This window comes from Aquarana catesbeiana, linkage group LG07 (assembly GCF_042186555.1).
Source record: "Aquarana catesbeiana isolate 2022-GZ linkage group LG07, ASM4218655v1, whole genome shotgun sequence".
Classification (NCBI taxonomy): domain Eukaryota; kingdom Metazoa; phylum Chordata; class Amphibia; order Anura; family Ranidae; genus Aquarana; species Aquarana catesbeiana.
In genome coordinates this window covers 196438496-196453115 of record NC_133330.1, presented here as the reverse complement: position 1 = coordinate 196453115, position 14620 = coordinate 196438496, and the positions used below count along the sequence as shown (strand labels likewise).

General features: G+C 46.8%; 1 long non-coding RNA gene across 1 annotated transcript in view; it reads right to left on the bottom strand.

Moving 5' to 3' along the window:
* The window catches only part of LOC141102512 (uncharacterized), a 61896-nt gene extending 50059 nt beyond the window's left edge, over positions 1–11837 (bottom strand). The window contains exon 1 of the long non-coding RNA XR_012235128.1: positions 11701–11837. This is a non-coding gene — a long non-coding RNA (uncharacterized lncRNA). The remainder of the gene's footprint in view (positions 1–11700) is intronic.
* Positions 11838–14620: the final 2783 nt, after the last annotated feature.

Here is a 14620-nt window from a genome sequence, read left to right as displayed (position 1 = left end):
AGAACCAAAGTCCCCTTACAGGGAGAGGGGGCTGCCACCCTCTCTCTGCAAGTTTTCCCCAAAAAAGTAACCCCAAACAGGGGGGTTGTTTTGCATGACTATAGGATTCGTCAACTGCGGTCTTACACTTATCTTAAACCTATAATAACCACACAACGCTGCATGACATGGGTTTAAATGGCCACAACAGCCCTTTTATTAACAAATTATATAACAATAAAGAGAACAATTTTAACACTAGGAGGGGGTCTTTGGGGTCTCATTTTTGTCAATAACAACTGTGTCCTCAGCTGTGCCCCAGCCGGCTTGAGGACATTGCGACTTTCCAATTTTTCTTTCCTATGGGACCTAAGTCCTGGGAGAACCACCAACAACCAACCAAGGTGGGATCCCATAATTTTCCCCCAAAATTTAATAATCTGTTTTAATTCTTGACCCCCCAAAGACCCCCTGACCCGCCAGCTGTTGTGACAAATTCGAAAAGAAAATATTTTTTTTTTTTTTTACCATTCTTACATTTTCACTCTTTTTTTTTAAAAAAAACAATGATATTCCCCCACCCCTTATCTGATTTACCCTCTTTATTTTTTTATTTTTTATTTTTTTTATTATACCACCCCTTAACCAAATGTAGGGCGGGAGGGAACTTCTTCCAACAAGAAATCTTCTGGAATGGTTACCCATAAGCCTATGCAACTACCCAAGCCCCTTTTCCGGCTCCACCCAGACCACCTGACCTGTTGCTCCAATAAGGTAAGCTACCCCTTCATCTAAAACTACCTCAGTAACACTTTAACCCTTCCAGACCTGTTCCTCCCATAGTCATGCCGACCCTCTGTCTAATTTTTCCTCCGGGTCACACTTGACTGTAGGATTCGTCAACTGCGGTCTTACACTTATCTTAAACCTATAATAACAGAAAGTACCGGACACACCGCCTCCGGAAGCACCTTAAATAATGTCACATAAACCCCATTGCCCAGCTGATCAGTTTTTGATCTGCTGATCCGGAGCTGAATGCTATCCGCAGCGATCTGCACCCCCGAAAACATCAAACCCCCTTCACTGCGTTTATTTTTACTCACCAACTCCCCAATCCTCAAGGCTCCAAAAAAAGCCAAAGAAAAAGCTGCAGGTGAACTTCATAAGGCGAGGTACAAACCCTGTGCAAGATTCCTACCATATCCGGTAGCAGCCCAAAAGACACCGGTCGCCTGGTATCTCTTACCACGCGTCCGCGCCGAAACCTTTCATGGCCTGACACACCATAAAATCCTTCGTAATATCCTGCAGGCCTTGTAGCTTATAAAGAAAAGCCAACGCAGCCAATCTCCGATTCATTTTAGATACCGACTCTCCCCTGGAAAACTGCGTCCCAATCACATACAACAACAGGGAAAGCCTGTCCTGATCCGAAACACAACCCCCCATGGAACTTACCAGGCTGTCCCATTCACGCCAAACTGAAGAGTAAGCCGCCCATGTTCCCTCACTCACCGAACGCTGTACCAAAACACCAGCTATTCCAATGCCAGTCTCCACAGATGCGCAGGACAAGGAACCGACCTCTGCTCCGCCGCCGGCGCCAGCTTCCGGAACCTGTCCCACTGAAAACAAGACAAGGCATCAGCAACGGAATTCTCTACACCCGGTACATGTACAGCTTTTACAAAACAATTCAAGCTTAAACAACGAAGAACCAAAAAACGTAATAAACGCACCACGGGCGGAGACGAAGCAGACAGACTAGACACAACTGCCACCACCCCCATGTTATCGCAGTGAAAGCAAACTCGCCGATTTTGAAATCGAGACCCCCAAATGTCCACTGCCACCACAATCGGGAAAAGCTCCAATAACACCAGGTTACTCAAGAAGCCCGTGACACGCCATTCCTCCAGCCACGCCTCCGCGCACCATGCCCCTTGACAGTATGCCCCAAAACCCAAACTGCCAGCCGCATTCGTATACAAATCAAAATCACAGGTCAACACCACCGGGGCCATCCATAAGGACCTCCCGTTATAAGAGGCCAGAAACTCCTCCCACACCCACAAATCAGCCTTGTGTTCGGCCGAAAGCCGAATAAAATGATGCGGCAATCACACCCCAGAAGTAGCGGCACTCAGGCGACGACAAAAAATGCGCCCCATCGGCATGATGTGGCAGGCGAAATTAAGCTTCCCCAGCAAAGACTGCAATTGCTTCAGCCTAATTTTTCTTGCCTGTAAGGCCGCCCTCACAACGATCGCAAGTCCTCCAATTTAGCAGGCGGCAAGCGACACTCCATTCCCTGCGTATCAATGATGATACCCAAGAATTACATCTCAGTCGAAGGCCCCTCTGTCTTTTCCGGCGCAATAGGAATCCCGAAACGCCGCGCCACGCCTTCCAATGTCCGTAACAAGACCGAACAAACCGTGGACTTCGGGGGGCCAATACAAGGAAAATCATCAAGGTAGTGCAAAACTGAGCGCACTTGTGACTCTTCCCGGACCACCCATTCAACAAAGGTACTAAACGTCTCAAAATAAGAACAAGAAATAGAACCCATGGGAAGACAACAGTCAACAAAAAACTGCCCACCCCAGAAACAACCCAGCAACGGCTGGCTGTCCGGGTGAACCGGCAATAAAGAAAAGCGGACTCAATGTCCGTCTTTGCCAACAATGCCCCCTGCCCATATCGCTGAACCCAACTAACGGCCGCATCAAACGAGGTATAGGACACCGAAGTCAAATCAGGCTCAATTGCATCATTCACCGAAGATCCTTTTGGATAAGACAAATGATGTATCAGCCGAAATTTATGTGGTTCCTTCTTAGGAACCACCCCTAAAGGGGACACATGCAACGTAGGTATGGGTGGGTGATCGAAGGGGCCAGCCATTCTGCCCAGCTCCACCTCCTTAGCCAATTTTTCCGTCACCACCTGAGGAAACTGATAAGTAGATTTTAGATTCTTGAGCACAGAAGCCCCAGACAAGGGTAACGAACAAGGAATGCGAAAACCAGTGGCAAAGCCCTCGGCAAGGAAAACCGCCGCCTCCCTTCTGGGATACCTATTTAGGTACGGCAGCATCGCGGACAGGTTTACCGGTGTCCTCCCTTTTTGAAGCGGACTCACCAGAGTGTAGCTTACCTTTCTTGAAACATTTGGCATAGCCGTGCGAGCCTCCGCATCCGGAGCACTCATGACGGAATCGACAGGCCGCGCCAAAACGGCACGCTCCTTCGTTGAATTGCCAACAATAGTTTTTTCGTTGTGAGGCCGACTGTCCAACACCTGAACCGCCGCCCCCCCCCTGGAAAGGGCTGACCCGAAGCCCGAGCCTGCACCATGAGCTTCATCCAAAGCCCAATATCCTTATGGTCCCATCTTAGCTGAGGCCTAACGGCTTTTCGCTGATGAAACTGTTCGTCATAGCGAAGCCACGCCAATCCCCCATATACTCTATCAGCCTCCCCGATAGCGTCTAAATAGCAAAAAAGCGGAGAACAGTTCTCCGGTTCTTTTTCACTGATGACGCTGACCAGTATCACAAAGACTTGCAGCCAGTTAGAAAAAGTCCTAGGGATAAGCCGCCAACGTCGCCTCTCCTCCTCCTCCTTCTTACTCTCGTCCGGTTTGCCTTTATCTATGTTAAACTTTTCTAATGGCAAAAGGGAGAATATCTCCACATATTCCCCACACCAAATCTTCTCCCTAACTTCAGGCTTGAGATGCACGCCCAATGGACCCTCGAAGCATACATAAACCTCACCATGTGCTTTATCTCCCAAACGAACCCCATCATCCCCAGACTCCTTGGCCTTACGCGACTTCGAGCCACTGACCCTCACCGTCTGAGAAGCAGACTCAACTACCTCCGAGGATAATGAGACCTCCGCATCCGTTTGACCTTCCCGCTGTGACACCGTGCCTACCGCCGGCGGCAGCATAGAACTATGCATGATGGAGGCATCTCGGCCCAAACCATCCGACGTGGTCACGGCAGGGACCCACGCCCCCGTTGGCCCCGCTACGGGTCCAGAAGGCCCAGGCGGAGCACAACGGTCCAACAATTCACGAAAACCCGCGAAAAATTCCGCCAAACCCAACACACCAGGTTCCCTTCCTATCTGACCCAAGTGCACCCTGCCCTGTGACCCCCCCCTGCTCACCCGCCACAAACCCGACACCTTGACCTACAGAGGAAGCAGAAATAAAATTGGACTCACCAGGCTGCCTACTTGCTGAATCCCGAGCAGCCGCACTTCCGGAATCCCAGCTGGCTCTGCACAGTAGGGCGCACGGCCGGTGATTGCCCATTGCCGTCATCACTGGATATCTCGTCGGATTCTGCTGACCACTCATGCACGGACTGTGCCGCAGGCATCCGCCCCCTCGATTCTTCCGGCTCCGCACACCCCGGCGTACCATCATCTTCATCCACCTCCATCGGAAAGCTGCGGGGTTCCCGTGCACCCCCAACTGTGGAAGGGGGTCGCCTACCCTTTAATTGGGCCTGGCCACTCCCCCGTATAGCTGTCACACTTTCTCTATGTGAAGCAGACTGCACTTTCCTTGGAGAAGCAGCAGAGGGCGCTAACTGCCGTCTGCTGCCTGTTTCAATAGACTTCCCACGCCGAGCCATCCTGCCAGCCACAGGAGAGGGAGCTGATCCTTCAGACGATGCCGCCGATGATTGCAGGTACCGGCCCTCCAGGCAGGCACGATCTGCCCTCACCACCGCTCCAGAAGGGACAGGGCTCCCGCCTCTCCCTGCATCCGACCGTGTCCCGCGCCGAGCCGGCCTCCTGCTAGGCACATCAGCAGGAGCGCCGGCCGCCATGTCCTGAGCCAAAGTAGAGGGGGAGGAGGGGGAAGGAGAGCGCAGCGTCCCCGCCTCCCGCAGGTCCCACCGATGCTGGGGATTCCTCCCAGGCCCTCCGCTGGAGCCAGAAGTTGATGGCACAGCAGGGGACACTGAAGGGTTCTGAATGGAGCTCCCATGCGGCCGCCGGACCCGGGGGGTGTGTGAAGGGCTCAAGCGCTCAGGAGGGCGAACCCTCCTAGCACGTTTAGAGGAAGGGGGGACCCAGGAGGAGATGGATCAACCCCCGACCCCTCTAACATGCCTAGCAACTGCTGTTGGAGCCACTGTGGACCCCGTGTAGAGGCTGCAGCCCTGACCTGGTCCCACAAGGCCTCCAAATCACTCATCCTGTCTGTACTTCTCTCCGCAGGGGACCGACAGAACTTCTTCCAACAAGAAATCTTCTGGAATGGTTACCCATAAGCCTATGCAACTACCCAAGCCCCTTTTCCGGCTCCACCCAGACCACCTGACCTGTTGCTCCAATAAGGTAAGCTACCCCTTCATCTAAAACTACCTCAGTAACACTTTAACCCTTCCAGACCTGTTCCTCCCATAGTTATGCCGACCCTCCGTCTAATTTTTCCTCCGGGTCACACTGTCTCTGAGTGGAGGGAAAACGCCACTTTGAGACAGATGGAAGCAAAGTGCGGTCGCTCCAGCCATTCTGCCAGGAAAAATACAGAAAGAGAAAAAGGGAAAAAAAAAACAAACAAAAAACAAGAACTCTGGAAGCAAGGATTATAGGTGGCAACCCAGATATTATATATAATGCGTGTATATAAAGAAAAAAAAAGACCAAGATAATCCTGTGAGAGTGGAGTGTCCACACATCTGTGGTCTGAGATTTCTGTCTCCGTCTCCCGGTCAATATGTGAGGGGAGGGAAAGGAAATCAGCTTTAGAGTATCCAAGAGGGTGATTAAATTGTCAGGAAGCTGTCTTTAGGAAGTTTATTTTCCCCATGTAAACGAGAAAATAACTAGTTCACAACAAAATATAGTAGGAGTGGGTAATGTCACTCAGGGGTCTGAGAACACAGGTAGGAAGAGAATGGCAGGGTTTCCAGATCAATGTAGTAGAGATTTGGGGTGATTGCCATTCATGCACTATAGGATGTGGAACAGATCCAGTCCGTGTAAGATGGGCAGGGATGACTTGGGGAGTCATTTTACCAGAGTTTAGTCAGTGAAGTCCTGGAAGGAAAATAAAAGGTTAATTTCAGGATTCTCATTAAGGTGGACTTCCGACTTTAGATCTGTTTGCTTGTTGTTTGTGCCACGGGGGTTTGATGGGGCTTGAGGGGGGAGGCCTTTTCGTGGAGATTGGAGTCTTGCGGTCCAATGAGGGGGCAGGAAAATGGGAGATGAGGCCTAGTTGAAGTAGCAGGAGTTCTCCGTCTACGTAGTTTGCAAAGCTGTACAGTATGATTTGTTTAGGTAAGCAAAGTTTAAGCGAAAAGGAAAAGACCATCTATAAGTGATCAATTTTTGTGACAGGATTTGCAGAAGAGGTTTTAAGGATCTTCTTTTTTGTATCGTATAAGGAGAGAGGTCAGCAAATATTTGGATGGGGTGTCCCTGTATAGTGAGATTTTCCGTTTCCCGGGCTCTACGCATGACCTCCTCTTTTACTCTGCAAACTCCCTGGGTACTCCCTGGCTAGGCCATCTTGGTGTGGTGGTTGGAGGGCTCTGTGTGTACGGTCCATTTCCAGGCAGTGTTCTGGTATGTCAGGGATCAGATTTTTGATAAATGTGTGAACGATTTTATCGGTTTCCTTAAACGATTCAGGAAGGCCTCTGAGTCTGAAAATGTACCTGTGAGATCTATTTTTGAGATCATCCAGTTTTGAGAATGCAATATCTAACTGTTCATGTAATTCTTGGATCCTGTCAGTATTCTGGTTGGCTATGGCAACAGTTTGGTCAGTTTTAGCTTCAATCGCCTCTATTCTGGCTCCCAGGTGATGCAGATCAGCCTGTATTGTTGATGTAATTTGTGAGGCAGTTTGGGCAAGTCCTCTGGAGAGCATTTTTGAAAAAGTCTCCATTAAAGATGAAAAATCTGTGGGGTAGAGGGGATTGGATGCCCTTGGATGGTCTGAGGTATTAGTGAGATCTTCCATTGGTGTAAGGGTGAGGCCATCCAGGGTCCTGCCAAGCAGCGATTTAGTGGATGTGGGGGATAATAATGGGGGCTGCTGGTTACTCACTGTTGGAGGATGTGGACCCTCTGTGTATGTGTCCAGGTCTGTTGGATTGGCGATGGATTCCTCTGGATCCTGGACCAGGCTTCGTGAAGTTGTAGTGGCCGCCATTTTGGCGGAGGCCACGGCCGGAGTACCGGGATTAAGTTGCCGGGATAAATTCCATCTAGCTGTACTCCCGATCATGCGGGGGGGGTCCTCGGAGGGTGGTGAAGGGCCCGGACAAGGGAATCCTCCTCGGCTGTTAGCTGTGGCGGAGAGTGCAGGCTGGAGCAGTGCGGAGCTCTCAGATCTTGCGACCGTCCATGGAGCTGCCGCACATGCGCCTTAGATGCTAACTTTTAATAAACAGACACTTACCTGTCCCACGGTCCAGCAATGTGGGCGCCCAGAGCCTCGCTCCTCTCCCCCTCCTCTCTCTCATAGCAACTGCGCGAATCATGCTGCGCTCTCCTATTGGCCAGGCAATCTTCTGGGACCTGTGACGTGTCTCAGAAGATCGCTGGCAGGGAGGGGCTGCCTAGGACGAAAGGAGGAGTCGCCTAGGCAGCCAAGAAGAGGAAGGAGAAAGTGGGACAGGAAGTCCCACTAAAAAGAAAGTTCACACCCCCCCAAAAAAAAAATGACATGCCAATTGTGGCATGTCAGGGGGCGAGGTGTGCTTAAAGCGGAAGTACCATTTTTGGGTGGAACTCTACTTGAGTGCAAGAAAATGTTTAAATTTGCACCGATGGAGATTTTTCCATGGAGCAGGGGCACGCAGCGATTGCAGCCGCTCAGTGTTGCTACTCCGTACGCGGCTCTTTAACCATGTGATCGGCTGTGTCCAATCACAGCCGGTCACATGTAAACACAGAGATGCTGGTAATCGGCGCTCCTCGTCTCACACTGACAGAGTGTGTGGTGAGGAGAGCCAATCAGCGGCATCTCAACTCAGGGGGACAACTAGGCATGTAATCAGGGTACTGATCATCAGTGCCCTGATTACAATATAGATCCAATAGTGTCACCAATCAGTGCCCACCACTGCCCATCAGTGCCAGAAATTAGTGCCCACCACTGCCCACAAGTGCCACCAATCTGTGCCCATTAGCAATGCCAGTCAGTGCTGGCTATCAGTGCCGCCTATCAGTGCTGCCCATTAATGCCCTTCACTGCTGTTGATCAATGCCCATCAGTGCCACCTATCAGTGCCCACCAGTGCATTCTATCAGTGCCCACTAGTGCCGCCTATTAGTGCCCATCAGTGCTGCCTATCAGTGCTCATCAGTGCTTATCAGTGCTCATCAGTGCCACATATCAGCACCACCTATCAGTGCCCATAAGTGCGGCATATTAGTGCCTCCTCATCAGTGCCCATAAGTGCCACCTCATCAATGCCCACCAGTTCAGCCTATCAGTGCCCATCAGTGCCGCCTCATCAGCGCACATCAGTGAAGGAGAAAAAGTACTTAGTTACAAGATTTACTGACAGAAAAATACCACCAAAAGTAAGCTCTATTTGTGTGAAGAAAATGATAAAAAATTTGTTTCCATACAGTGTAGCATGACCGCGCAATTGTCATTCAAAGTGCGACAGCGCTGAAAAAATACTGATTTAAACTCTTAAACAAAAAGTTCCAGAAAAGGCCTGGTCAGCAAGTGGTTTCAGCTGGGCTGGTAGGCAACCTAAATGCATTCTTTAAATTGGCTCTAAGCCCAGGTTCACATTGGGGTGATTTGGCATGCGATTTGACATGTCAGATCGCATGCCAAATCAGCAGCTGTTGTCGGCAATGGCATCATCCGACTCGATGCGGCACTGACTTTGCAGCGCCGCACTGATTCCTAAAAATTGTCCCTGTACTACTTTTGGTGACTTTGGGGGCAATTTGTATAGACATCTGTGCAGGAACCCGCTCAGATGTCTGTAAAATCGCCCTTGAAGTCGGACTGCATTGCTGGTTTGAAATCATGCGAATTCAGCTGAACTCACACGATTTCTAACCCGCAGTCAGTGTGAACCTGGGCTAAAACAGTAAAACACATATAACCCATGCAGCATTTGTATATTGTACTCAACACATAAGCTCGCTGTCAACACCAAGGATTTTCATGTCTGGTGAGTCCTACAATAACCTTTTATTGATGTAGCAAAACTGATGCTTTTAATGGATTGCTTAAACGTGATCATTTCTCTTAAAGCGGGGGTCCACCCACACCGCCAAAAAAAAAAAATATTAAAAGCCAGCAGCTACAAATACTGCAGCTGCTGACTTTTAATACATGGCCACTTACCTGTCCCAGGGTCCAGCGATGTCGACAGGCGACGCCGAGAACCCGCTCGGTTCTCGGCAGCTGCCGCCGCCATCCTGGGTGAGGGAATCAGGAAGTGAAGCGTGGCGGCTTCACTACCCGGTTCCCTGCTGCGCATGCGCGAGTCGCGCTGCGCGTCTCAAGTGGTCCCCGCTCTCTCCTGGGAGCTGTGTGTTTCCCAGGAGACAGCGCGGTGGGGACGGGAAGAGGCGTAGACTCCCATGGGAGTCTATGCCGGAAGTGGGTGCAAATACCTGTCTTAGACAGGTATCTGCACCCCCCTCCCCCCTGAAAGGTGCCAAATGTGACACCGGAGGGGGGGGGAGGGTTCCAAAAAGCGGAAGTTCCATTTTTGTGTGGAACTCCGCTTTAAGATCCTGTATCAACCACTTTCCATTTTGCCCAACTCAGTATACTTTATTTCTGGACTATATACTGTAAATCCATAAACTTTAAACTCCGGTTTCCAACATTCTAGGTTTGTTCTTCTCTGGACATTAAGTACTTCTGGCATCTTGTCTTTACCTCGTGGCCCTGTTTTGTAAGCCCCTTCACATACAGAATCTCCAGTTCATTTATTTAATCTTTCCCAGACCAGAAGCTGCTTGTTTCCAAATGCTCAGTGTGCCTGTAAAAGGCTCCGGTAAATGTAGGACAAAAGAAAAAAACGGATGGGGATTTTTTTGGGACAAAAAACACTGAAAACAGAAAATATGTACAGATTTACCACAATTTCCTGTCTAAACTCAGTGGTGGCACAGGCAACAATACAATTAGTCAAATGCCCAAAATAGAATGCTTGGAGCAGGGGAAGAGATTGGAAGGTAAAGAGAGAGATTAAGAATAGGAAGTCAAAGCCTAAAATAGGATATTCATAGTTTGGATGAAACACACAATTTGGATGGCTTATCTAAAAATCCCAAGAAAGAGACAGATAGAAGGATCAAAGGCTAGGAATGCAGACATTTCCAAAAATGAGCCAGGAATGTCTAATGCTAGAAGGTGTCCTCAAATACACTCAAACAGCAATGAGATGATGCACTGTTGATAACAGGCGGAAACACATGGAAGGACAAACACAAAGAATTGATACGAAAAGCCACTGAAAGGCCAAATTTTACAACAATTAACGAAGATACACAAGACCCATGATCAAAAAGTCGATAGAGCCTTACAGATCCTTACAGAACCTAACAGAATCAAAAAACAGAAATGAGGGCAGAAGCGGTCAAAAAAGCACCGCATCCCATAAAAATTATAAACAAAAGGGAAACAGGGGAAAAAGGGGGTTTAAGAGACCCCCGGGACTTTTAAGGTGCTGATATATTGGTAATAGACAAGGTAAATAGACAAGTATGATTTATCCATAAAAAAGATTTTATTACAATTGATATAAATTACACAACATAATTAAAAATGTATCAATATCCACATCTCAAAAAAAGGGCAAGCAGTCAAAGAGATACCACTCAACGGAATACCACTCTACATGTTTCGCTCATTGGGAGCTTTTTCAGGAGTTTTGGTATATATTAAGAAGTACAGGCTGCCAAAAGGTTGAATGTGAATTGTATTGAGTAAAAAATATTGCCGATGAAAAGCATCAGAAATATACACTCGGTAAAATACTAAAGCACTGATATGTAAAGTGTAAATGAAGTGAATACTGTGCAGATAATTGTAAGTATGCGATATAGGCAGAAATTACCCAATTCCAAAACAATTCCAAAACAATTCCAAAAAATAGTCCCAAAAAATTGGGATAAGAGTGAAAAAATAGTGCAAAATCCCAATGGGGATATAAAACAGACCAAAAACTAGGAAATAGCTAAATAATAAAAGCTGCACCAATATAAAAGTGATCTGATACCACTACAAAAATAAGTATTCTAATGAGAAAAAGGTGCGCTACAATTAACTTCCTAAAACATATAAATAAATATTGTATATAATGCCGTGAATGCAAAATAAAGTGAAGCACATGCCTATTAAACAGATGCCGCAGATATAATAAAATAAATTTTCATAATGCCTTCGTTAAAATAAACCAAAAGAACAAAGACAAAGATTAGATGGTAAACTGGATCCTTCAGAGGCCGTGGATGAATGTTCTATATGCGCTCAGCAGGAGAACAGACCGCAGATGCTATTGCTGGTAGCTTTAGTCAATAGTTCCTTAGAGATGTAAGTCTTACCTCCTGCACTTCTGACATCCTCCACTGATAGTTTTAGTTTCCTCCCATTTACATTCATGCAACCGTAGGAAAGAAAGGGGGAATATCATTGCGCAATGAACCACCTCCACATAATAGACTTAAAAGCATATGTGTATTGACTCACATGGTTTGGCAAGTAACAGCGCTTTTTTTTAATCAATCAGACCTGTTCGCGTTCTCCTTCCTCCCACCGATCAGTGTGTCTAGCACACAGGCAGATCGGATGACAGATGACGTCACTGGCTCCTCCCGACACATTGCGTCACATGTCACGTGACTTTATCAAGGGTAGCCATGTGACCGGTTGTCATAGTGACTCCAGTGAACATCGAGACATCATCTTGATTCAGCGCTAATAAACTTTATTATATAAATACATCATACACAATTAAAACTACTGATTTAAAAAACGCAAATTATTACTCCAAGACAACATCTTCATATACATTAAAAAATATATATATACATACGGGCAGGTTATTTTATTATTACTTGTTTACTCCCTCTAGTGGTCATACATATGTCAGCCTTTCACGCCGGCAGCATGTGAGTTTATCCTTATGGCAGTGAATACATGATGTTGATTTTCTACTCCCTCTAATGGTCAGACACATGTAGGTCATTCAGTTTAGCTGTATGTGGGTTTCCTCTCTTAACAGTGAGTACATAAGTCATACTGACACTTACAGCAATATTACTTCTTACTCGGTATTCGCCTCTATCTACCTGTACATATACATTATCAGCAACACCTAATTTTAAAAAAAATTTGTATAGAATCATAAAATTATTAAAATTGTTCTCAGAAACTGGCTAAAAAACATTCTTAAAAATTTTCTTAAAAAACTGTTATGGACTGCAAAAACTCAAAAGTCAGAGATAAAACAATTTAGATCAAATTCAATATTTAAGCCTCTAGGCGCTAAAGTGTCAATTTCAAATATCCATCTGGATTCACTTTTGCTGAGTTCTCTTATTTTATTACTCCCTCTCCAATGAGGCTTATATTTGTCTATCGCCCAAAATTTGAGTGATGTTGGATCCCTATTGTGATGAGAGGCAAAGTGACGTGACACATTGTGTTTGGGGAACCCATTCTTTATGTTCTGTATGTGTTCTCTTAAACGCTTCCATAGGGGACGTTTTGTTCTCCCTATATATTGTAGTGAGCATGAGCACTCTAAGATGTATACCACCCCTTCGATTCTACAAGAAATAAAATCTCTAATGGGGTGTTCCTTATTAGTGCTGGTGGACACAAAACTGGTACGTTTTTGCCCACTAAAATTCATGTTTTTACAAGCTTAACACTTTTTGCATGGAAAGAATCCCTTTCCCTGAAAGAACCACAATTTATTTGATTTATTAGGGGGATCCTTAATGTTTTTTTGCTACCAAGTCTCCAAGTGTGGGAGCCCTCCTATAGATAAAGCGTGGTCTATCAGGTAAGACCGATTTTAATTGTTTGTCTGCCTTAAGGAGTGACCAATGTCTAATAATAATCTTTTCAATCTCCTTATGTTGAGTATTATAATTCATTATGAGTGGGATATCAGGAAGCTTGGTTTTTGGTTTTTCTTTATCCTGGATTAGAGTGTCTCTTGGGATTCGATAGACTTCTTGTATCTTCTCCTCGATGAAGTCTTCATTGTAGCCTTTCACTATAAATTTTGTTCCAAGTGCCTTGGCCTGTTCCAGAAAAATGCTATCATCAGAGCAATTTCTTGTAAGGCGTACCATTTGACCCTTTGGAATATTTATTAACCATGGGTCATGGTGGCAGCTATCTACTGGGATATAGCTATTTCGCTCCACCGGTTTGAAGAAAGTTTGAGTGCTTATAGTACCTTTATCCAATTGTATTGTTAGATCCAGAAAATTCACCGGCGATTGCTGATCTCGTAGGTCAAATTGATATTCTTTTGATTGTTATTTAGTTTTTCAAAAAAACTTATTAGACTCACTTCATCACCCTTCCATATCAGGATACAGTCGTCTATAAAACCAAGGCAGCAGGAGAATCATCAGATCTGGAACTGTAGCCGTGTACAGCAGATTAGCTGAGGTTAAGGAAGCACTCCACTTGTGCTGCGGGACCAGGGTGTGTGGCTGGTCAGAGCAGACTTGCAGCACGAATGTTCAGCGTGGTGCAGAACTGCAGCAGCAGACAGCCGGGCAGACAATCGAAACACAGCAGTAAGTCATTATCAGAGACAGGAACGTGGTCATCAGATAGCCAGGGTCATCAACAAGCGGGCAACGAAGTACCAAATCAGGAGCAGAGCCAAAGTCAGGAACAAGCTGGGTCAATAACTAAAGCCAAGACAGGTCAGGAGTAAGCTGGGTCAGCAACCAAGGAAACACACTGGAGGTACACAGGATACAGGGAAAGCTGAAGACCAATCAGCATAGAGCACAGGCAGAAGCATCCTTAAATAGCCCATCTGGCACATTCGTGTGCGCATGCACATTTCTGTTAGCCGTTCTGTGAACATTCATGCGCGCATGCGCATCTCTATTAGCCAAATGTCTTTTGACATGTACATTTCTATTAGCCAAATGGCCGGTTGGTATTCTCTGACAACAGGTGTGGCAGCGAACAGGAATGCTGTCGGTGACTATACTGGTACGGCGACACTGGGACTGGTGCGGCTGTGATCAGGAACACTGCTGCTGGCTGCACTGGTCCGGCAACACTGGGACTGGTGTAGCTACTGTAGCATTTACTAGTCTGGTGTAGTTGGCTGCACTAGTCTAGTGATACTCTACTGGTGTAGCTAGTGATCAGGGACAGTGTGGCTGGCTACATTGGTTTGGTAACACTGTATTGGTGTGGCTAGTGATCAGGGACAATGGGTGGCGCTGGTACACTTTAATATGTGCTGCTGCCAATACAATCAGGAAACAGTCTGTGTCCTCTCATAGTCAATCTGTGGGTGAGAGGGAAAAGGAGCTGTGGCTGAAAAATGTGGCTTTTGTTTATATTTGTGACTACTGTGAATAGTTATAGTGATCATGTTGTCATTGCCTCTGTACCCTGCCAT